This window comes from Lithobates pipiens, unplaced genomic scaffold (assembly GCF_037356315.1).
Source record: "Lithobates pipiens isolate NorthernLeopardFrog02 unplaced genomic scaffold, aLitPip1_a1.2 Scaffold_13, whole genome shotgun sequence".
NCBI classification, from domain to species: Eukaryota; Metazoa; Chordata; class Amphibia; order Anura; family Ranidae; genus Lithobates; species Lithobates pipiens.
In genome coordinates, this window is record NW_027507718.1 from 411,527,455 (window position 1) to 411,551,318 (window position 23,864).

General features: G+C 43.5%; 1 protein-coding gene across 1 annotated transcript in view; it reads left to right on the forward strand.

Moving 5' to 3' along the window:
* The first annotated feature begins 400 nt into the window (after positions 1 to 400).
* TEC (tec protein tyrosine kinase) overlaps positions 401 to 23,864 on the forward strand; it is a 142,246-nt gene continuing 118,782 nt past the window's right edge. Inside the window, exon 1 of the mRNA XM_077477526.1 lies at positions 401 to 981. The gene's annotated coding sequence lies outside the window, so the exon portion shown is untranslated. The remainder of the gene's footprint in view (positions 982 to 23,864) is intronic.

A 23,864-nucleotide genomic window follows, 5' to 3' on the forward strand; every position in this document is an offset into this window, starting at 1 on the left:
ATGGGCATTCCATCTCCCTATTAAAGTCTATGGGCAGTCCATCTCCCTATTAAAGTCTATGGGCATTCCATCTCCCTATTAAAGTCTGTGGGCATTCCATCTCCCTATTGAAGTCTGTTGGCATTCCATCTCCCTATTGAAGTCTATGGGCATTCCATCTCCCTATTAAAGTCTATGGGCAGTCCATCTCCCTATTAAAGTCTATGGGCAGTCCATTCTTGCATTCCTTATAGTTTGTCCCCTGAAAGGCAGACAGATGGCTTTGTACGATGGTGTAGTACTAATGATCAGGACGTAGGTGGCGCTGTTGCTCTATAGACAATGCTGACTCGCTGTATGTGATATGGCACCTGTCTTTCCAGGGAGATCTCTCTCACACACACAGACTGATCTCTATACAGAGGACGATCCTCATACACCACACCGAGCACACACTCACATCACATATTATAGATTGTCCCTCACACACAAAGCACTGCATTGTGACATGTGACTGGCAGTGTGTCACAGTTCTCTGCTGGTACACCTCCACATGTGTCCAGACTGGGGGCGGGGCCAATGTCGTCACTAGGAAAGTTTTCTCCTCTCTGTTCCAGCAGCTTCCGTGCCAACCACAGAGCAAGAGCCTGACACCGAGATACCGTGAGGTGACACCGAAATACCGAGAGGTGACACCGAGATACTCTGATACCGAGAGGGTGACAACCAAGGAGAGGCAACTGAGGAACAACAACTGAGGGGGGACAACTGAAGAGGGGCACTGAGGGGTGACAGCTGAGAAACAGTAACTGAGGGGGGACAGCTGAAGAGAGGTAAATGAGGGGTGACCCCGAGAGTGACTGCTGAGGAGTGACAACTGGGGAGGGACACCTGAGGAGGGACACCGAGGGTGAAAGGAGAGACACAGAGGAGAGACAACTGAAGAGTGACAACAGAGGAGGACAGCTGTCACCTGCTCCTGACAGCCGGGATCCGACCCAGGTACAGTGATCTGATCACCTGTCATCACAGGACATGTCTTGACCCTTCAGGAATTGTTTGCATGTTTTCTGCTGCTGAATACTGACAGTCTATAGCAGCCTTTCTGAGCCAGGGTGCCATCAGGGTTTGTCAGGGGTCCTCAAGGTGGTGCACTGCTGATGACAATTTAACACATTTATGCAGTGTCACAGCAGTGGACATATACGAGGGACATATTTGTAGTGGGAACACACACACACACACACACACACCAGCGTAGAGGAAGCTCATGTATGTAAACATCAATTGTGCCACATGTGAGGCATTGTGAATGCTGAAGTGAGAGCAATCATTCTAGGGCCAAAATTCATTGCTGATGACCTGTAAAAGGTTTTAAAGTGTAAAACCTGTAAAAGGTTATGAAAGATTTTGGGTAGCGTTGTTTTTTGCAATACCACAGATGTGCAATTTTAGGAAATGTTTGGTATCTCTTTACTGGACAAAGCCCCATCTTGTATATTATACAATTTGGTTTAATGCTGTGTTTGCACTAAAGTTCATTTCCGTGTATTTTTTTATTGAAAAAAATAGTGTTTGATAAAAACCTGCGCAAACATAGAGCCACATAAAAAAACTGCAGCTACAACCATTTTATTCTCCAGGGTCTCTGCTTTCAGAAAAGATATACCTTTTGGGGGTTACAGTGATTTCCAGGAAAAAAGTGTAGATGTTAACACGTCTGCAAAAGAATAAAAACTTACCGTGGTAGTCAAGTGATTAAGCTGCAAAGACAGCGGATGAGAATGTAGAGTACTGCCCGCTGAACGCAACCCAGTCAACCGAATGGGGCCGCAACCACGTGATGGGGTTGTGCAAGATTTTAGGGGTTAAAACACAAGGTGAGAAGGCAACATAACACCTTCTCACTACCTGCCAAATGCCTTTTGAAAAGCAATCCACAATGGATCACTCTTCAGAGAGCACTACTAGTGTAAATTAGCTCTTCATGTCAGTGTGATTTAGGTACAAAAATGGTTTCATATTTAGAGTCCGTGTCAGTGTGTAGAAAACAAAACAAAATACGCACTATTTTCTTGGCACTACCACCACACTACAACAAACGCACACATACTGTATGTGGAGTCCTTATTCACCTCAGGCAGTGGATCGTGGTAATGGCATAAAATATACAGTTAGTCCTCCTTCCCATGGGTGCTGAGGCCCAAAATCTGTAAATGGGCCGTGTTTACCCGCACAGGGATGCACTGGTGTTCCATGCAGCCACATGCAGGCAGTCCCATTCATTCTATTGGCTGCTGTGTTCTAATATGATATCCTTGTGGGTTGTGAGGCACATTGTCTGTTTTTGGGGAGCCACACGCACCCACAAAGATGTCATAGCAGAGGCTGTGTCTTTGCATCCGCTGTGTGCCAATAGACATCAATAGGATTGCCAGCAGGGATACACAGAACACCTGTGTGGGTGAACACAGCCCTGCACAGGTGTACAGAATTCCTGTGAACAAATTCTAAGATAGATAAATAAGATAATCATATTAATATTTATTAATGTAGGTATATTTCTATTTTTTTTAAATTTTCTTCATTTTACTATTTTTTTTTTTATTTCAATTTTTTTGTTTTGTTTATGAGGGTGCTGCAGTGCCACTCCTTCATTGAGGCAACTTGAGAATGGGGCACTGACAGGCTGTGGAAACGCTGCATCTGTGGAATGGGGTGGGCAGATAAGAAAAAAAGTAGGATAGTGGAACAGAAATATAACAAGACATTTAATTACTTTAGTTAATCCAGCCTAAAGATCATTTTTTCCTCACCAGCCACACGTGGCTCGTTGGTATGTGATGTGCGGCCCTCGGATCTCAGCAGTCTGTAAGGCAGGGGTCTCAAACTGGTGGCCCTCCAGCTGTTGCGAAACGACAAGTCTCAAGAGGCATTGCAAGGCTGACGGTTATGCCCTGTATACACGGCCCGACATTCCGACAACAAAATCTGTCAGATTTTTTCAGACGGATTTTGGCCTAAACTTGTCTCGCATACACACACAGTCGCACAAAGTTGTCAGAAAATCCGATCGTTCTGAACACGGTGTTGTAGAACACGTACGATGGAACTATAAAGAGGGCGGTAGCCAATAGCTTTCATCTCGTAATTTATTCTGAGAATGCGTGGCACTTTGTCTGTCGGAATTGTCTACACACAATCAGAATTTAAACGATCGGATTTTGTTGTCGGAAAATTTTAGATCTTGCTCTCTAACTTTGTGTGTTGGAAATTTCAAAAGTCAGATGGAGCCCACACACGATCGCGTTTTCCGACAACACAGTCTGATCGCACATTTTCCATCAGAAAGTTTGACCGTGTGTACAAGGCATAACAAGCATGACTCCCACAGGCAGAGCCATGATGGGACTTGTAGTTTTGCAACAGCTGGAGGGCCGCCAGTTTGAGACCCCTGCTGTAAGGGGAACATTGATTTGAGTAATAGCATTGTTCTCTACTTGCCTTATGTAACTTTCCCAGTTTCTTGTCTTCTGCAGCATATCCCCAGCTAAAAATGTATCCAGTCCACACTCTCTGACCCTCATTTCCTCTATTAGTCTCTGATACTCCTCTCAAGCATACAGCATTGAACATTATGTGTGACCCATTGATGATGTCAGGGGCCACATTTGATGCCACCTTAGCAAATAAGCTGACACCATTGACTTAGGCCAGTGACTTAGGCCCCAGATGTTATGGAACTACATTTCCCATGATGCTCAACTACACTATAGAGTGCATGAGCATCATGGAAAATGTAGTTCCAAAACATCTGGGGTGCCAAGGTTCGCCAAGAAGCCAATTAACCTACCAGCATGTCTTTAGAGTGTCTGAGGAAACTAGAGTACCCGGAGGAAACCCACACAGACACAGGAAGAACATGCAAAATGCAGGCAGGTAGTGTCGTGGTTGGAATTTGAACTGGCGACCCTAGTGCTGCCAGGCAGAACTGCTAACCACTTAGCCACTGTGATGCCCATTTAGGTCTTTATATTTTTCCAACTGTGGTAGATCGCTTTTCAGATCACAGTTTAACCACTTGGGTACCGCGCTATTGCCAAATGACGGCATTAGCGCGGACCTACATTTCCGGGACTACGTCTATTGACGTCGTCCCGGTTACGAGCGGCCTGCGCGCCCCCTGAGGGGCGCGCGCGGCGCGCTCTGTGATCGGCGAGTCTATGAGACTCGCCTGATCACCGATCCGTGCAAGGGGTCGATCCCGACCCCTTATCACGTGATCAGCTGTCAGCCAATGACAGCTGATCATGTGATAGAACGGAGCCGGTAATCGGCTATTATTCCTCCTCGCGCTGACAGCACGAGGAGAAAAAAAAAAGCCGATCACCGGCGGCCGTGATCGGGACATCAGTCCCGATCACGGCCAGCAATGCAAGGGACCACCTGCCACCTGCCAGTGCCCACCTGCCTCCCGCAGTGCCATCCTGAAGTAAAATAAAAGCAAAAGTAAGTGCCCCCCGTCAGTGCCCCCCGTCAGTGCCCATAGTGCCCACAGTGCCACCCACAGTGCCACCCACAGTGCCACCCACAGTGCCACCCCACAGTGTCACCCACAGTGCCACCCAATCTGCCTCAAAGGTGCGGCACCCCAGTGCCGCCCATCAGTGCCCAGCAGTGCCGCCCATCAGTGCCCAGCAGTGCCGCCCATCAGTGCCCAGCAGTGCCACCTATCAGAGCCACCTATCAGTGCCACCTATCAGTGCCCATCAGTCCCATCTATCTGTGGTACCTATCAGTGCCCATCCGTGCCACCCATCCGTGCCACTTATCCGTGCCACCCATCCGTGCCACCCATCCGTGCCATCTTATCTGTGCCCATCTTTGCCCATCAGTGCCGCCTTATCTGTGCCCATCGGTGCCGCCTTATCTGTGCCTATTAGTGCCGCCTTAACTATGCCTATCAGTGCCCACCAGTGCAGCCTATCAGTGCCCACCAATGCAGCCTATCAGTGCCCACCAATGCAGCCCATCAGTGCCCACCAATGCAGCCTATCAGTGCCACCTAATCAGCGCACTTCAATGAAGGAGAAAAATGACCCGTTTGCAAAATTTTATAACAAACTATTAAAACATGATTTTTTTTTTTTTTTTTTTTGCATCTTTTTTTGTTTGTTTAGCAAAAAATAAAACTCCGAGCTGTAACTAAATACCACCAAAAGAAAGCTCTATTTGTGGGAAAAAAATGATAAAAATTTCATTTGGGTACAGTGTTGTATGCCCGCGCAATTGTCATTCAAAGTGCATCAGCGCTGAAAGCTGAAAATTGGTCTGGGACTGAGGGGGGTTTAAGTGCCCAGTAAGCAAGTGGTTAAAGAGAAGTATTTTTTTTTTTTTTTTTGCAGATTCATATTTACCAAGGTGGATGATGCACTGAGAACAGAGTGATCAAACACCATTGATTATTCGGTTCTCAGAGCTTAGTGAGCAGACTGTCAGTCAGTGACTATCTGCTCTGCCCCCCCCCCGCTCACTGGAGCTGAAGCACTGGGTTGTAGAGGCGGCTCAGGGTCTCAGCAGCTTGCATGTGGGCAGATTCCAAATTCATTGTCACAATCTTGCCCAAGCCTGGACCGGCTCTGTGACATCAGCCGACATCAGGCTTCAGCCCGCTGTCTGCTGAAAGTGGATCACAGGAGTGCAGAACGCCAGAGCACTTTTTGCGATTCAGCACTGTGTTGATTTAACTGACAATAGCGCGGTCGTGCGACGTGGCTCCCAAACAAATTGAATGTCCTTTTTTCCCCACAAATAGAGCTTTCTTTTGGTGGTATTTGATCACCTCTGTGGTTTTTATTTTTTGCGCTATAAACAAAAAAAGAGCGACAATTTTGAAAAAAAAGCAATATTTTTTACTTTTTTCTATAATAAATATCCCCCAAAAAATATAAAAAAAAACTTTTTTCCCTCAGTTTAGGCCGATACGTATTCTTCTACATATTTTTGGTACAAAAATTGGTTTGCGCAAAAGTTATAGCGTCTACAAAATAGGGGATAGTTTTATGGCATTTTTATTAATGATTTTGTTTTTACTAGTAATGGCGGCGATCAGCGATTTTTATCGGGACTGTGACATTATGGCGGACACATCAGACAATTTTGACACATTTTTGGGACCATTGGCATTAATACAGCGATCAGTGCGATTAAAAATGCACTGATTACTGTAAAAATGTCATTGGCAGTGAAGGGGTTAACACTAGGGGGCAGTGAAGGGTTTAATGTGTGTCCTAGTTTGTGTTCTAACTGAAGGGGGATGTGGACTGTGCAGGGAAGATAACAGATCGCTGTTCATACCCTATATGAACAAACGATCTGTCAGTTCTCCCCTCAGAGAACCAGAAACTGTGTGTCTACACACACAGTTGCGGCTTCACTGTGTGCCCCCCGAGTGATGGCAGGAGACCGGTGGTGGTCCAGACCGTTGGGCACTCGCATCGGCTTGGGGTGGGGGGATGGTCGGCATGTGGTTAAAGCTTAGATTCAGTCATATAGGAATGGAAGTTCAGTGAAGTGCTTGGTTGTGCTTTTATTTTTTTTCCACCTTTTCACCTAAATTTATTGCTATCATATAAGGTAACAATAGAACCCTGTGTGATAGCACATGTATAATAATAGTTTCTCTTAAGGCTGGGTTCACACTTTCACATGTTCAAACCACATTGCTGTACAGATCCCATGCGTCTCACATTGTCTGTGAGATGCAAATTCAGCCATACAAACTGTGTGGCTTAAATCACATCGCATTCACACCAAAATGGTGCGAGACCCTTTTTTGGTCCGCACTGGAATTAGATTGCAGGGGTTATCCGATTCCTGTAGCATTTGACAATTTGCACTGTGATCTGAAAACCAATCTGGGGGCGTCAGTAACCCCCAGCGGTTTGTCGGTGTGGACGATTCAGGTGTGATGCGCGAATCGGCACTTAACCGCAGTGTTTCCCTCATCGCACCAGTGTGAACTGGGACTTAATGAGACATTAGGGGTCTGTTAGACCCCTGATGATTCCCTGCACTCCCCTGAAGCTAATGTAGTACAGATTGTGTTCCATTAGCTTCATGTTACAACCAAAAACGTTAATGTATTTTATTGGGATTTTATGTGATAGACCAACACAAAGTGGCACATAATTGTGAAGTGAAAATGATAAATGTGTTTTCCACATTTTTTACAAATAAATATCTGAAAAGTGTGGCGTGCATTTGTATTCAGCCCCCTTTACTCTGATACCCCTAACTAGAATTTAGTGGAACCAATTGCCTTCAAAAGTCACCTAATTAGTAAATAGTGTCCACCTGTGTGTAATTTAATCTCAGTATAAATACAGCTGTTCTGTGAAGCCCTCAGAGCTCGCGTAGGTGTGAACCCAGCCTGAAGGGCCAGACAGGCCCCAGAGATATAGTACACCCCAGAATGTCCCTAAAAACAATGTGTAAAAGGTGGTCCGTGTACCGCCTCCTGATGGCTACAGTTGGTAAGCAAGATTTCCAGTCACTGAGTCCTGAAGCTTTGTAGGAACAAGACTTGGAGGATTTATAGCCCCAAAGCTTCTACCTCATAGTTCAGCTTCTCTACACAGCTCTAAACCTGGACAGGATAACACTTTTACTTCTTAAGTCTCAGCACACAAATGGTCAGCATATATAGCAATAGTCCCATTTCAGGGTGTAGGGAGGGTTGTTGCAGTATTGCGGTATGTGCATTTCACAAGAGTCCTCAATGGAAGGCCTATGTCTTTCCATGAATCCCACTCTAGATCCCCCAGCTACATATTGCTAGAGCTCTTTTTCTTCAGAACTCCTTTCCAAAGCCCCTCCTATCCTTTTGTACTAATACTATATGGGAGCTACTATACACGTGCAGGATGGATACACAACTCCATCAAACACTCAAATGTATTCCTCCATCAACACAAGCAAGGTGGAATGAGGAGTCCTCCCCTCTAGGACATTGTATTCTGACTGTGGAACTTCTCACTGCAGCCACTTATTGACAAAAATTGTCAACAATTTTCCTGTATTCCAGTTCAACAGACGTTGGTCTAACAATCAAACTCTTTCAAGCAGGAATGGCTACACATGGAAATGTTGCCAGTCCCTGCTAAACTAACCAGATTTCATTCCATCTTTGGCCAGCTTTAGGAGTATCTTACAGTCTTTTGTTACACGTAAGCAGTCTCTGACAGTCTTTTGTTGCACCTGATTTGACAGGATTATTTAAAATATAAGCAGTCTCTGTCAGACTCTTGTAATATAAATAGTAAAGCCCCATACACACTATCAGATTGTCTGCTGATTTTTTCCATCAGATTTACCAAAACCATATAATATGAGGTCAAACCTTAGGGGTTTCAATGCAATCAGGCAGGCCCTTGTACTACATGGTTTTGGTAAACCTGAAGGAAAAAATCAGCAGACAATCTGATACTGTGTATGGGGCTTAACTGATGGTGGGGTCAGCTATAAACTAGTTTCCTCAAAGTGGACCCACTTTTCTATATTGACTTATAATAAAGTGCCACTATTAAACCGTGCTTTTCAAACCTCTCCTCCCCTTACACACTTAGTAAGTTAGACCCACTTTTCAGAGCAGCAGGCTGTAACGTTGGAGGTGGACTCTAATGCTGCATACACACGAGCGGACTTTCCATCAGAATAAACTTCCCGACTGAGTTCCGACCGAATGGACTTGCCCACACATGATTGGACCAAAGTCCGTTCATTTCAAATGCGATGACGTACGACGGGACTAGAAAAAGAAGTTCAATAGCTAGTAGCCAATAGCTGCCCTTGCTTTGTATTTGGTCCGTCGGACCAGCATACAGACGAACAGTTTTCCCGATAGAAATTGATTCCGTTGGAAAGCTTTAAAGCATGTTCTATTTTTATGTCCATCAAATTTTTTTTAAGAAAAACGATTCGATTATCCCAAAGATTCTATCTACCCTCTTCTGACAGAAAGTCTGGTCGTGTGTACGCGGCATTATTCTCTTTCCTCTGCTGTTCCTCAGGTACTGCAGTCTGACACTGATCCTATAGATAGCATCCACCATATACACTGGTGTTTCACCAGTTGGGTTTATGATTACAAGAATAAAAAATGGACTGCAAACTGCAGAGTACCCCAACAGGAAGCTGGATGTAAGGGGTGTGCACCCACATCTGGGTCTACTAAGGACCAGAAAAAGTCACTTAGCATTGTTTCCACATAGGAGGTATGGCTTTTTGGCTGCAGTTCTTCTATGAAGACCACTTCTGGTCAGACTTCTCCAGACAGTAGATGGGTGTACCTGGGTTCCACTGGTTTCAACCAGTTCTGTACTAATGGCAATGCTGGACAATTGCGCGGTCGTGCGACGTGGCTCCCAAACAAAATTGACGTCCTTTTTTTTCCCACAAATAGAGCTTTCTTTTGGTGGTATTTGATCACCCCTGCGGTTTTTATTTTTTGCGCTATAAACAAAAATAGAGCGACAATTTTGAAAAAAACGCATTATTTTTTACTTTTTGTTATAATAAATATCCCCCAAAAATATATAAAAAAATTTTTTTTTCCTCAGTTTAGGCCGATACGTATTCTTCTACATATTTTTGGTAAAAAAAATCGCAATAAGCGATTATTGATTGGTTTGCGCAAAAGTTATAGCGTTTACAAAATAGGGATAGTTTTATAGCATTTTTATGGCGGCATTGAATATTGGACGTACCTGTACGCCAATATGCCTGCCCGTGCCATTCTGTCGACGTACATCGTCGTGCGCTGGTCGGGAACCGGTTAAGGTGAAAAACTTTGAGACTTTGCCACCCCTTTAAGAGCAGTGTTTGGCTGTTCCTCACCTAGTTTTAAGCTTTCTACACATCCTTTTCTCTTTAATTTAATGTCTGTGTTTCCTGAAATTATTGTTCATTAGCACCTGCTTGTTATAACTGTTTAATCATACACCTAACTCTAAGAGCCGGTTCACACAGGGGCGACTCCGATCCGACTTCAGGTCGCCCCTAGTTGCCTCAGGTCGGACAACATGTAAAAATCAATGTAAGTGAACGAGAGCCGTCTTAATGCACACTACTGAAGTCGCTCCGACTTCAGAAAAGGTTCCTGTACTACTTCAATCCGACTTGTAGGTGACCGTTACCCATTGATTTCAATGGAGGTCGCCTCCAAGTCAGATCTCCGTCTATACGGGGGCGACACTGACAGAATTATCAGCTCTCAAGAGGGAACTCCACACCAAATTTATAAAAAAAAATTTGGCGTAGGGTCTCCTTCCGAGAGCATACCATGCCCTTAGGTCTGGTATGGATTCTAAGGGGAACCCCCCCACGCCGAAAAAAATGGCATGGGGGTCCCCCCCAGATCCATACCAGACCCTTATCCAAGCACGCTACCCGGCCAGCCGGTCAGTCGTGTTGTAAGTCGCCCCAAGCTGTGCCCAAGTCGTGTCCAAGTTGCCTCCAAAAGTCGTGTTCAAAGTCGTGTCGCCCCTGTGTGAACCGGCTCTGAACCTACAAAATCAAGTGCAAGTGTAAGAACTGATGCTGGTTTGAAGCCAAGGGTAGTCACACCAAATATTAATTTGATTAAAAAATTACCAAAACACAATTGGAGTTTAAAGGTGCAAATAATCAATAAAAATTAATATTCTAAAAATAGATACATTTTATTAAACAAACATATTTGAGAAAAACAATTTTGCATATATAAAAAAGAGCATACTACAGCTCAATGGTCACAATGGTTGCCTCTACATGTTTCACCTCTATCGTGAATTCTTCTGGACCTTTTGCTTGGGTGCAACGTCGCATGACCGTGCAATTGTCAGTTAAAGCGACACAGTGCCGTATCGCAAAAAGTGCTCTGGTCGCGAAGGGGGTTAATCCTTCTGGGGCTGAAGTGGTTAATTTGTTCCGTTTTTAGTGATAATGTGTTATGCTCCTACAAAAGCTCCAGAAGAAGCCACGGTAGTGGTGAAACATGTAGAGGCAACCATTCTTTTGTATTGTGACCACTGAGCTGTAGTATGCTCTTTTTTTATATATACAAAATCGTTTATCTCAAATATGTTTGTTTAATAAAATGTATCTATTTTTGTAATATCTATTTTTTATTGATTATTTGCATCTTCAAACTCCAATTGTTTTGTGGTAATTTTTTAATCTATTTAAAGGAGGTGGTGTATATTGTGAGCTCTCCAACCTCAAATATCTTATTTGCTATTAATTTGATTTAGATTTTTCTTCTGTTTGCTGCCCTTGGAACTTGTAGATTGGTAGAAATAAACAATCAAAATATATATTTTTGTAAGCATTCCTACAGAATTTCTTCACACCTGTCTAAAAATTTTGCACAGCACTGTACGTAACATTCATTTCCATTTTGACTTGACTCAGCAGGGAATCAGTTTAGGATCCCCTACTGTGATAAAACAGAAGGCACTCCTGTGAAAGGGGCCTAATAATGATACAACAGGGTCAAGGTATTCACAACAATAACACACTCTGATAAAAGTGTTAAAGCTGAACTCAGGGCACAAAAAATTTCATTTAAATAATTTCCCCAACAGTCATAAAGGAAATAAATCCACTTTGTGCACCAAATGCCTTTGCAGTCCTATTTACTACCTTAGCAGTGACATTATCACTGTGCTGTACATAGGGTGTGTGAGATGAGAGCTGTGGGAGGGGCCCACCCGGCAACACCCACTACAGGCTGCCTGCAGAAAGCTACAACAGGGGCGGGGAGAAGACCAGTCACCCCGCACAACAGCAGAAAGCAGCAGTGAGCGGTCTTTTTAGTGGAAGCTCCCACACAGAGACAAAGGGGGTTATTTACTAAAGGAAAATCCACTTTGCATTGAAAGTGCACTTGGAAGTGCAGTCGCTATAGATCCGAGGGGGACATGCAAGGAAAATAAAAAAACTGCATTTTAGCTTGCACATGATTGGATGATAAAATCAGCAGAGCTTCCCCTCATTTCATATCTACCCCTTAGATTTAGAGCGACTGCACTTCCAAGTGCACTTGCAGTGCAAAGTGGATTTGCCTTCTGTAAATAACCCCCAGAGTCTCACACTGGATTACTGCACAGATCTGAAATAATAATACACACATCTCTTGTATTTAGGCAATATTTGTTTGTCCCAGCTGTAAACCGGTCTCTTTTACATTTATATCTGAAAGATTATCAGTGGCTCTAGTTTTTCTTTGATTTAGCTCTTTCCTTTCTAATCAGATTTTGTTTTTGATCAAGTATTCTACTAATTCTACTTCTAATTGTTATTTTGCCTCCACCCTCCTTGCGAGGTCAGATTGGGTGTTTTGCCTTCTTACAGGAGAATAATTGACATGTTATTTTTGTCTGTTCTCTTTCCTTCCACTGTTTGTTTTCACCCTTTTCTTGCACCTTTACTGATATCAGATGTTCAGTGAACAATTCAAGTCAGTTCACGTTCTTATTATTGTAATCACACGGATGACAGTGTATACAGTATCGTGTATCTCACCTGCTACATCCTCTTCCTATTCATGGTTAAAAAAAAAAAAAAAATCAGTAAATATAGAAACCAAGAAGTTTCAGTTTTGATAATGTCACCATTGTTGTCACTCAGTATCTGAACTCCCACACAGTTGTCTCCAAAGTAAATTGATGTCAACAGCAAAGCAGACTCGTTAAAGGGGAGTATAGTATTTTGCAGATTTGTATTGCTTAATATCAGATCATACTGTATATTGTCCAGGGTTAATTCAGGACAAGTGCACTTAGGGCTCATTCAGATGGGTGATTAAACCCGTTCTCTGCTCAGAGCTGCTGGCAGATGCAGGTGTATCCACCAGGAGCTGCGTGCAGGCAGCCCATAGAATTGAATGCACACGCAGTGTCGGCATGAGCCCGTCAGGAAGCTGACAGTGTGCAGCACCAATCACAGGCACTGAGACATTTCCCGATCTCTGGAGCTGCGGCCCGGGAAATGTCTCAGTGCCTGTGATTATCGCTGCGCGCTGTCAGCTTCCTGGTGGCTCGGGCACGTGGAATTGGGAACACACCTAAGCTCATCCTTAGACCCGAGCGGTGCTCGGATTAATTGGGGGCCACAAAAGAGATATATATATATATATATATATATATATATATATATATATATATATATATATATATGGCCAAAGGGACGTAATAAAATGGAACACAGGCCGCAATTGGCCCGGGGGCTGGACTTTGGACATGCCTGGCATAAGCAATGACATGGACACAGCCCACTCTGCCCTATGGGCAGCAAGGTGTAAACAGACCTGCTGTCTGTTTACACCCAGCTGCCCTCCAATCTGATCCAGCCAGCCAGAGTGGAATGGATCCACTTTTGTTTGCTTGATCGGATCAGACCCGGCGGTAGCTGGGTGTAAACAGACACAAGCCTGTTTAGGAGAATGGAGGGTCTGGCTGAAGAATGGACAGCTGGACCTGATCGGATCTCTTATGTGAAAAGGGCCTCAGAAATGTTGAGTAATCTACAGATACTTATAGATAATTGCAGGATTTCTTTCTTTGAAAACCTTGTTTTTTTCCTCCCCATAGTTCTTACAGTGACCATTTTCACTAATACCAAATGGATCCATCTCCCTTTACTTCCTGGAATAATTTCTCTGCCTCCTGGAACATGCAACATTTCGCCACACCTGGGGGGAAGGCACTGGTGATGTAGCAGGTAGCATTCCCAGGATACACCTATGAGGCCCTGGTTGCATCACCAGTGCCCCAAAAACCAGGAAATGGAAAAACAGGAATTGGAAGTAAAAGCAAAAAAAAATATTGAATGAATATACTATGATTTCCTATCGGTATGCCGAGCTGTATGCTGACGTTATTTTTAGTGAAAGGTGGGGGAAAGGTCCACTTAACGATTTTCAGAAATAAGGCCACATACCAAATGCTCATACTTTAGGGCCCTGTCACACTGATCAGTTTTTGATCAGTTATTCAGTTAAAAAAAAGCAGAAGAATCTGTTCTAGATTTTATGACAAGATCTCTTGAGAGATGAGTGTACAGCGCAATTTCTAGAACCAATCTGCTTTCTGATTGCTTTAAAAAAACGGGTGGAACTACACTTTAAGCAGTTACAGCAACAGTTTTTTTTCCTCTTGGGATAAAGATTTTATACAAATTAATAAATGTAAGCATCCCTGCCGATGACTGATATTTTGTGTCAACAAATCGTTCCAGTGTTATGTGTTGGGACCAATCCTATTACATTTTTTCTTAAATGACCTGGAGTATGGGGTAAACAGTTCAATCTCTGTATTTCTGGACAATACTAAGCTAAGCAGGGCAATAACTTCTCTGCAGGATGTGAAAACCTTGCAGGAACATCTGAACAAATTAATGGGGTGGGCAACTACTTGGCAAATGAGGTTCAATGTAGAAAAATGTAAAATAATGCATTTGGGTGGCAAAAATATGAATGCAATCTATACACTGGAGGGAGAACCCCTGGGGGAATCTAGGATGGAAAAGGACCCGGGGGTCCTAGTAGATGATAGGCTCAGCAATGGCATGCAATGCCAAGATGCTGCTAACAAAGCAAACAGAATATTGGCATGCATTAAAAAGGGGATTCATTTCAGAGATAAAATGATAATTCTCCTGCTCTACAAGACTCTGGTCCGGCCGCACCTGGAGTATACTGTCCAGTTCTGGGCACCAGTCCTCAGGAAGGATGTACTGGAAATGGAGTGAGTACAAAGAAGGACTTGAGAGGGGATATGATTTCAATATACAAATACCGTACTGGTGACCCCATAATAGGGATAAAACTTTTTTGCAGAAGGGAGTTTAACAAGACTCATTAAAATTAGAAGAAAAGAGGTTTAACCTTAAACTACGTAGAGGGTTCTTTTCTGTAAGAGCGGCAAGGATGTGGAATTCCCTTCCACAGGCGGTGGTCTCAGCGAGGAGTATTGATAGTTTTAAAGCGGAGGTCCACCCTAAAGTGGACCTTCCGCTCATTGGAATCTTCCCCCCCTCCGGCGCCACAATTGGCACCTTTCAGGGGGGAGGGGGTGCAGGTACCTGTACAGTACAGGTATCTGCACCCATTTCCGGCGTAGATTCTGCAGAAGCTACGCCCCCTTCCGCAGAATCTACGCCCCTTTCCGAAGGTCCCCCGCTGTCTGCTGGGTAACACACGGATCCCAGAGACAGCGGGGACCATCCTTATTGCGCAGCGCGACTCGCGCATGCGCAGTAGGGAACCGGGAAATGAAGCCGCAAGGCTCCACTTCCTGATTCCCATACCCAAGATGGCGGCGGCAGCACCCGAGAGACGATCAAGAGATCGGCTTCGGGTGCCGACATCGCAGGCGTGCTGGGCGGGTAAGTGTCATTATTTTAAAAGTCAGCAGCTGCAGTATTTGTAGCTGCTGGCTTTAAAAAAAAAAAAAACGGCGGACTCCCGCTTTAAGAAACTAATAGATAAGCACCTGAATGACCGCAACATACAGGGATCTACAATATGCTGACATATAATCACACAGACTGGTTGGACTTGATGGACTTGTGTCTTTTTTCAACCTCACCTACTATGTAACTATGGAAACTAAGAAAAATGCTTTTTATTTACAGAATTTTCAGTCTTTTTTCTTTTATAGCGTAAAAAACAAACAAACACAGAGGTGATTAAATACCACCAAAAGAAAGCTCAATTTGTGTGAAAAAAAGGACAAAAATTGTATATAGGTTCAGTGTTGCATGACTAAGTAATTGTCATTCAAAATGTGAGAGCCCTGAAAGCTGAAAATTGGTCTGGTTAGGAAGGGGGTTTAAGTGCCCAGTGGTCAAGTGGTTAAAGAGGTGCTTTAGACCCCCCCCCCCCCTACAATTTATTTTTTTCCTTCCTGGCTTGCTGGGTTTTCCCCAAAACATTCTCACACTTCCAACAAATCCAGCTCTATCTTGTGTAAACTGCTGCTCTATGCCAGCATGCCAAGTCCCAAATTAAGGCTGCTTTTACACTGACCTGTCTTTCTTTCATTTTGGCATTACAAAAAGCATAAGCAAAACATGACTATTGAATCGTATGAAATTTTTCACACTGGTCAGTTGCGGGTTTGTTATGTTTTTCAAAGCCCTCCCCATTAAAATTAATAGAAAACGCATCAAAAATGCATCAAAAGCAAACCAGCTGTTGTTTTTTAGTAACATGTACTTTTTCCACAGATGCAAAATAAATCAGAAATGTGGCAAAAACGCATATGCGTCTTTTACCACGTTTTTACAACAGAACAGTGTAGAAGTAGCCTTACATATTTTCTGTTGTTATCAGGGGGCAGCTGTCTCTTCCTGGTTCTTGCAGCTGGCCCCTAATGAGGCCCCATGTACAGTGTGGTAGGGTATGTATCCAGTGCATTCAGAGATTGCTTTAAAGTGGTTGTATACTCAAATTTTTAACTTTTACCTACAGGAAAGCCTATAATAAGGCAGGTTTAAAAAAAAAAAAAAAAAAAAATTTTAATGGGGAGGGCTTTGAAAAAAAAAATAAAAAATTTGCGGCTTTACTACCACTTTAAGTCTCCTGGGAAGTGTGACGTCAGTATCCTGGGAGGCTTTGTGCGGAGTACGTTATTTTTTCCTAGGTGAGAGTAGTGGTATTGTTGGGCCAGGGCCCACAAAAAAAACAAATTCCCATGTAAAAAAAAAAAAAAATGAAATCGAACTGTGTAAGAGGGAAAGGGTTGGGGATCAGAAATAAAGTGATGACAAGTCAGTAAAAAGGTTGAAAATCCCTTTTAAGTGGAAGTAACTATAGGTATATTGTTATAGCCTCTTTAAAGGAGAAGTAGAAAAAAAAAGCCAAACCCCATACCCCTCTTTTAAAAACGATTTATTGGAGACAATGTTTAAAGCATATGCATCACATCACTGTAATACTAACACATCTCTCCCTTTAAAAACACTGTAAGCACAGAAACATACCTCTTGATCCTTTCAGAACGTCAGAAAACTGCTAACTTATTGTGCACTATGCATCTGCTACATTTAATACCAGTATTATAAGCCTTGACAAGTTCTCCCCCATGGACTACAGAACACCACCTCATATGTTATAGTGATAAGAAGGGGTGTTGTTCTGTAGAACAATAAAGAAGCAGACAGGGCTGACAAAGCTGGTTGGGAAAAAATCGGTCCCCTCTCGTGCCCGACAGGACTACACTGTGTTGCAGGGCTGTATAGATTTCAGGACTGGATTGACAAAAATCCTTTTTTTTTTAACAGCTCTCCTATATGTATTTCTTCTATGTATTTTTTAGCTGTTTGCCTGGTGTTTAGCTTTAAGGCCACTTTCACACTGAGGCATTTTGTAAGGGCTTTTGCGCTAAAAATAGCACCTGAAAAGCGCCCGTAAACTGCCTCCTTTGCAGCCCCAGTGTGAAAGCTCGAGGGCTTTCACACTGGGGTGGTGCACTTGCAGGACAGGAAAAAAAGTCCCGTAAGCAGCATCTTTGGGGTGGTCCGGGAGCGCTGTATTTAGTGCTCATAAACTGCCCCTGCCATTGAAATCAATGGTCAGCTGTGCGGGTGCTTTCAACCCTTTTTTGGCCGCTAGCGAGGGTTAAAATCGACCCGCTAGCAGTCAAAAAGTGCCGCTAAAACAACAGTAAAGCGCTGCTAGAATTAGCTGCACTTTACTGTTAATGCAGCCAGCGCCTCAGTGTGAAAGTGCTCTAAGTCACAAAATTAAAGTGTCACTAAACTCACATAAAAAAACTATCAATAAATGGTGTATTACATGCTGTTCATACTCAGTCACTATGAGATTTGTTTTCTGTATTCTGTGAAAAATATGGTTAATCCTGCTGCTCTCTATCGCCACCTCCTGTCCAAATCCCCAATTCAGCTAGAGATTTTACAATTTTGGTGACAACTCTGCACATGCTCTATCTTCAGTGAGTTTCTATGCTGAGCATTTCCTCCCTATAACATCTGAGCAGCCCATGAGACTATAGAGTCGCATATGTGGGTGTATACATAGTGGTAAATCACAGCCCACTCCTGCTCTGCTCCTCCATGCCCACTAACTAGCTAAACACAATGGGGGTGGTAATTACATCTAGATTAATGGAGGCTTCACCTCCCTCTTATTCTAAGACATGGGCTGGAAGGGTGTGGCACAGCCTGCGACTGTCAGAAATCTGCTCACACCATGCCAATTCCACAAAATAATAAAGATTTGATTTCAAATATATATTTCTATGCCAATTAAGAACAGTTTATTGATATTATATATTTTTTTCACTCTGTATGTCGAATGTCGTTTATTTTTATTTTTTGTGAACATGTGACCAGCAGCAGAGGGCTTGAAGCTCCTCCTGCTTATGTCACCCTGCAGACAAGCTGGGAGGGAGCTGGATCATGTGACAGATGTCTATCGATTAGGAAAAAGGTACTTAGATTTTTTTTTTTTATTAAAATAATTACAGTGCCATCATCCACAGTCTACCTAAAACCACTTATCATACTAAACAAGCTTTCCACATTTAACAACACATTCATAAATTCTGTATGTCAACCATAATGGTGATAATCTGGAAATAGTGGAAATGATACAAATTTGTTGGTCACTGAAGAGGTCTACAATGTTAGCCTTCAAAATTCCCTTGGTTGCCTTCTTTTTATATTTTCCTAAAAAACAAATGTCTACCTTCTGCCTCATTTCTACCATTTTCTGTTAAAAAATTTAACAGTTATTAAACTAGTTTTAAAGGCAGAATGTTTTTTTTTATCTTAATGCATTCTATACATTAAGATAAAAAGCCTTCTGTGTGCAGCAGCCCCCCTAACATAACCTGAAGTCCCTCTCTGTCCAGCGATGTCCACAAGTGTCTCAGCCATCTGAGATTCTACCTTTTGATTGGCTGAGACACAGCAGCAGCGCCATTGGCTCCCACTGCTGTCAATCAAAGTCGGCTAGCCAGTCAGGGGAGCGAGGGGCAGGGCCAGGTCGGGACTCCATGTCTGGAAGGACACAGGGAGCTGTGACTCAGCCCAAGTGCTCCCATAGCAAGCTGCTTGCTGTGGGGGCACTGAACAAGGGGGATGGGCCAGGATTACAGAAGAGGGACCCGAGAAGAGGAGGATCTGGGCTGCACAGCAGGTAAGTATAACATATTTGTTATTTTTTTAGGAAAAAAAATGAGACTTTACAATCACTTTGAATATTTCTCCTCATAAGTTAATTTTATGTTTTCTTGTGAGCTGTGGGCACAGATGACATCCACATCCTGTTACAGACACACCCTACATCTGCACTTATTTTCCAGATCCTGTCTTAATGAGACCAAAAGACAAAGTTACTGGTATGTAAAGTTGGTCACATACAGGCTGAGAAGCTAACACTTTACATTAGATCAAATATTCTCAACCAGGATTCTGTGGAGCTCTAGGATTCCTCCAGATGGTGCTGGGGGCTCCTTGAGCTGTGGCTGATTGTCCTTCCATCTGATGGTGTCTGCCTAGTTCCGAGCCCAACACTACTTGACAGAGCCAGCGGCATGACACAAATGATCTTTTTAGTTGTAAAAGGGTGGCATTCTGACCACACGTCTCACTCACCACCAATGTAAGGGGCATTTTTACCACTGACTCCCAATGCATTGGTCTTAGGGTCCTTTCACACGGGGCGGATCAGTTCTGATCCGCCCCGTGGATGTCCGTTTGCTCAGCGGGGATCACTCCGCCGATCCCCGCTGAGCAGGGAGATGACAGGTCTGTCTCCGCACACTGTGCAGGGACGGACCTGTCACAGCGCCGCTCTCCCCTATGGGAGATCGGATGACGACGGACCGCAGTGCCCGTCGTCATCCGATCCGATCCGCAGACGGATGGAAAAATAGCTTTTTCCTCCGTCACACTTTTTCGGATCGGAGCGGGTCGGATGTCAGCGGACATGTCACCGCTGACATCCGACGCTCCATAGAGCTCTATGGAGCACCCGTTCAGGTCCGCCTGAAAAACTGACAGGCGGGCCTGAACGGGACGTTAGTGTGAAAGGGGCCTTAGAAGGGGTTTCCCAAGATTTGAAAATTGTTGGTTCCTCTGGGGTATAAAGTTTTTGAAAGACTGCATTAGATGAACCTGCAGAGAACTGAATTGTATATAGGTCTTTGATGAGTTCAGAACCAGAACAATATCTGATGAGACCTCGTTTAGCCACTGTGGACGGTCTTGTCAAAAGGGTACTAAATATGTAGGTGATCCATATCTGGCGAAACCCGTTAAAACCTGGTCTGGTGGCCCAATTGTATTTCTATGGCTTTTTTTATGTGGCCATGTATAAAACCTGCAAAAGACACGCTGCAAAAAAAAAAGAATACACTAATTCAGAAGAGCAAAGTGATGTTTTGCCTTTCATCCATTAGACAATCAGCACCTTACAATACTGTATGTACTATTGTTTTAAACGAATTACGGAGCAACAGCATTTTCCTTGTCAGCCTATCAAGTTTTAATATGGCAAATTCATTACTGTCATTGAGAACATTATGTACAATTGTACAGAGTAACTCAAAGGTTTTGACATTTACTTTAACTTTTTTTCGGTTAATTAAAATATGAAGCTCACAACTAGTTTAGCAAGCGCATTGAAAGTCTCATTTACCTAAGTGCAAAAATACTTTTCTGTCCATCCAGTTCAGAGAGTTGCACAGCTCTGCCACACATGTATGGCAAGGGAGGGGATCTGAGTTTGCTGTTGTTCAGTAATGCTTACAAGTCATCTCCCCATCCCTTTTACTGGGCTTATAAGGGAAAAGCAGCTCATCTCTGTCACTCTTCTCTCTTCTCCTACCAGCATGCTTCTTGTACTGCAGTAAAATTGATTGGCATCTTCTGTTCCTGCTTCCTCCTTCAGTCTGAGCAAACAAATACAGAAATGTATTCATCTAATTTTTTCGTCTGCCTAGAGGAAAATGTTAAGAATTTAAGAGGGGCATGGTTATAATTTGAGGAAATCATTTGCTGATTGTATCACTTCTGTTTTACTAGTCAACCGAAAACTTGGTATAAGAAGCCAGATAACCATAATAATTCACGGGGGCATTTGGGGACTTCTCTGGTGTTCATTTCTAACTGACTGGTGTACATAAGAAAGCAGGAAAAGCCCAAACATCTCCAGTATGACAAGGCTGATTTTTAGGGATTTACTTTTGATTTCCTTATTCCTTCTTATTATCACAGAAGTGTCCAAATATTACTTAATGTAATGATAACAAGTCACGTATTTGTCTCCCCTTATAATAAGATAGTTCTTTTATATAACCTGCATTGAAAGTGCTTCATGTACATGTTTTGGAAAAATAAAGAAAATACATTCAGTGCATTTCTGCAGGACATTGACATTGCTGATTCATTGATCATGGTCATATCTGGCATTTCACACAACAAGCAATCAAAGTCTGGAGATTGTACCACTTCCTGAACCATTTCATTGTATATGAGCCCTAAGGAAGGTAGATCTATGGCCTATTGAAACATGTTGGCTGTGCTTATACACAGGTCTATGTTTGGGCCCAAAAAAACACCTGAGCCCATGCCACCTGACGCATGTAACATGAGGGGTTCTTTCTCACCATCTGGCACGGGACTCCTTTTCCTCCGTTACCACCCACTCCAGAGCTGACCAGGCTTGTACCAGTAAAGCAAACAAATCTCTTCACCACAAGCATTGAACGTACTATTTTGGTATCCCACAGAGCCTCTTTGTTGCACTGAAACTCCCTTACTTGTTTAAATGAAGCAGAACAGTCCACATTACTGGTAAAGTCACCCCCAAATAACAGTAAATAGAACTTTAGTGCAAACGGTCACTTTTCTGACCAAAGATGGGATAGTAGGGCACGGGTGCTCAACCGAGTGAACCTTGATGTGACCCACGACCTTAAACCAGGGAAGTGCATGCCTGGGGGTCAGCAATCTGTTGATCATGATCTGGGCTTGCCAACCCACCATCCTAGAGCACCAGAGTGCAGTGAGCCAGTGGCTGCAGTAGAGGGAGCAGGTTGAAGGAAAGAAAACTGGTAAACTGGTTGATTCCCCCATTGGGGGATCCCTCCCGGTGAGCTATTGTATTCTGATTTCTGCCGCCGGCAGTGATTGAACAAAACCCAAAAACAACAGGCTGGTTGTACTGAAGTTGATCGATAGATTGACTTTAGTACAACCAGCTTGCCCATAGATGGATCAAAATAGGATGATTCCTGCTAAATCGGCTGATGTTAAATCCATTTTTGGCTGGCTTTAAAACAGTTAGGCAACGGCAGCTCCCATATTTCTGCCCTGAACAGTTTCATTTTAAGTCAAGACACAGGGCCAAATAAACTAAGATTGGTGGTTGGTAAGGAATGTGAATCGCCACACATAACTTTGGCATACTGCTTAAATAAACTATTATGTTCCAACACATACAGTTTATTTGGCACATTGTGGAATGTTGAAATATCTTGGGACATTGCCCTCCTGGCTCACTACTGCACACACCTCTATTGCAGCAAGTATTGAACTCTCTACCGTTATTGGGACCGCAAACCACACTCGCCTATTACCTTAATTCCCCAGATACAACCTTATAGTAGAGTAATACACACACACCATTTGGCAAAAAATTGGCCGCTGCATTTTATTGGTTTACAATAATTAATGAAGACAAATCATGTTAATCCAATATTCAGATGAAATCAAACATATAGCAAACTTTTGCCCAGTTCTCAGAACTCGGGCATCTTAACTTTATTGAACAAAGAAATACGCCCCCCCCCCTGTTTCCAGGGTGACCCGACTACACAAAATGCTTGCGACAGGGAGGGAGGGAGCCTTTTCTCCTGTAGTCTTGGCGCTGCAAGAGGAAGGAGAGACCCTCTGCAGCCTTTTTATCACATTCCAGGGACATCCAGAACCTCCCTGGAATTCCTATTGAACCACCTTGCATGCTTCATTTAAATATTTAAAGTGACAGTACCTCATCATCCTATACCTTATGCAATTTAATGGCAAACATGCACATTTCAGCCAAACAGGGCTGGGTGGCGGCCATCGTAAGAAAGTGGGCTCAGATAATGCGCTCCCTTTTGTACAAGGAACCACAGGCCACACTTACCCATTACCTTAATTCCCCAGATACAACCTTATAGTAGAGTAATACACACACACCATTCGGCAAAAAATTGGCCGCTGCATTTTATTGGTTTACAATAATTCATAAAGACAAAACATATTAATACAATATTCACATGAAATCAAAGATACAGCAAATTTTTGCCCAGTTGTCAGAACTCGGGCATCTTAACTTTATTGAACAAAGAAATATATTCCCACCAGCTGGCCTTGGGAAACAAGAACGGCTTACCCCAAATACGCAGCCATTTCAATGCTGCTTTGCAGCCCAAGGTTGAATATATCAGTACCCACATCTGAAAGGTGGACCCCGTTCTGCCTATAAAGCCCCGGGAATTCCTCCCTCCAGATCCAAGTGCCGATAAGCAAAACCCTGTTAGGTACCTGGTGGTGGAGCCTGACTTGTAGGAGGAGACCTCTCTTACAAGGCTGGTTCAGGAGCCACTGGAGTGGGAACAGTGGTCTTGAGAGCACAGTGGGTAAGAGTACCTGCTGGTCTAGGATCCGCTGGTATCGGTGGCAGAGTCCACCCCTCTGGGATGGCTGGACTGCAGGTGATAATGGACCAAGGCTGGCAGAAGACTGAAGAGCTAATGAGTGCAAAGGCAGCGGTCACTGGAGCCTGTGAGGAGAGCCGGAGGTACAGCAGCACACTGGACAGGGCAGCA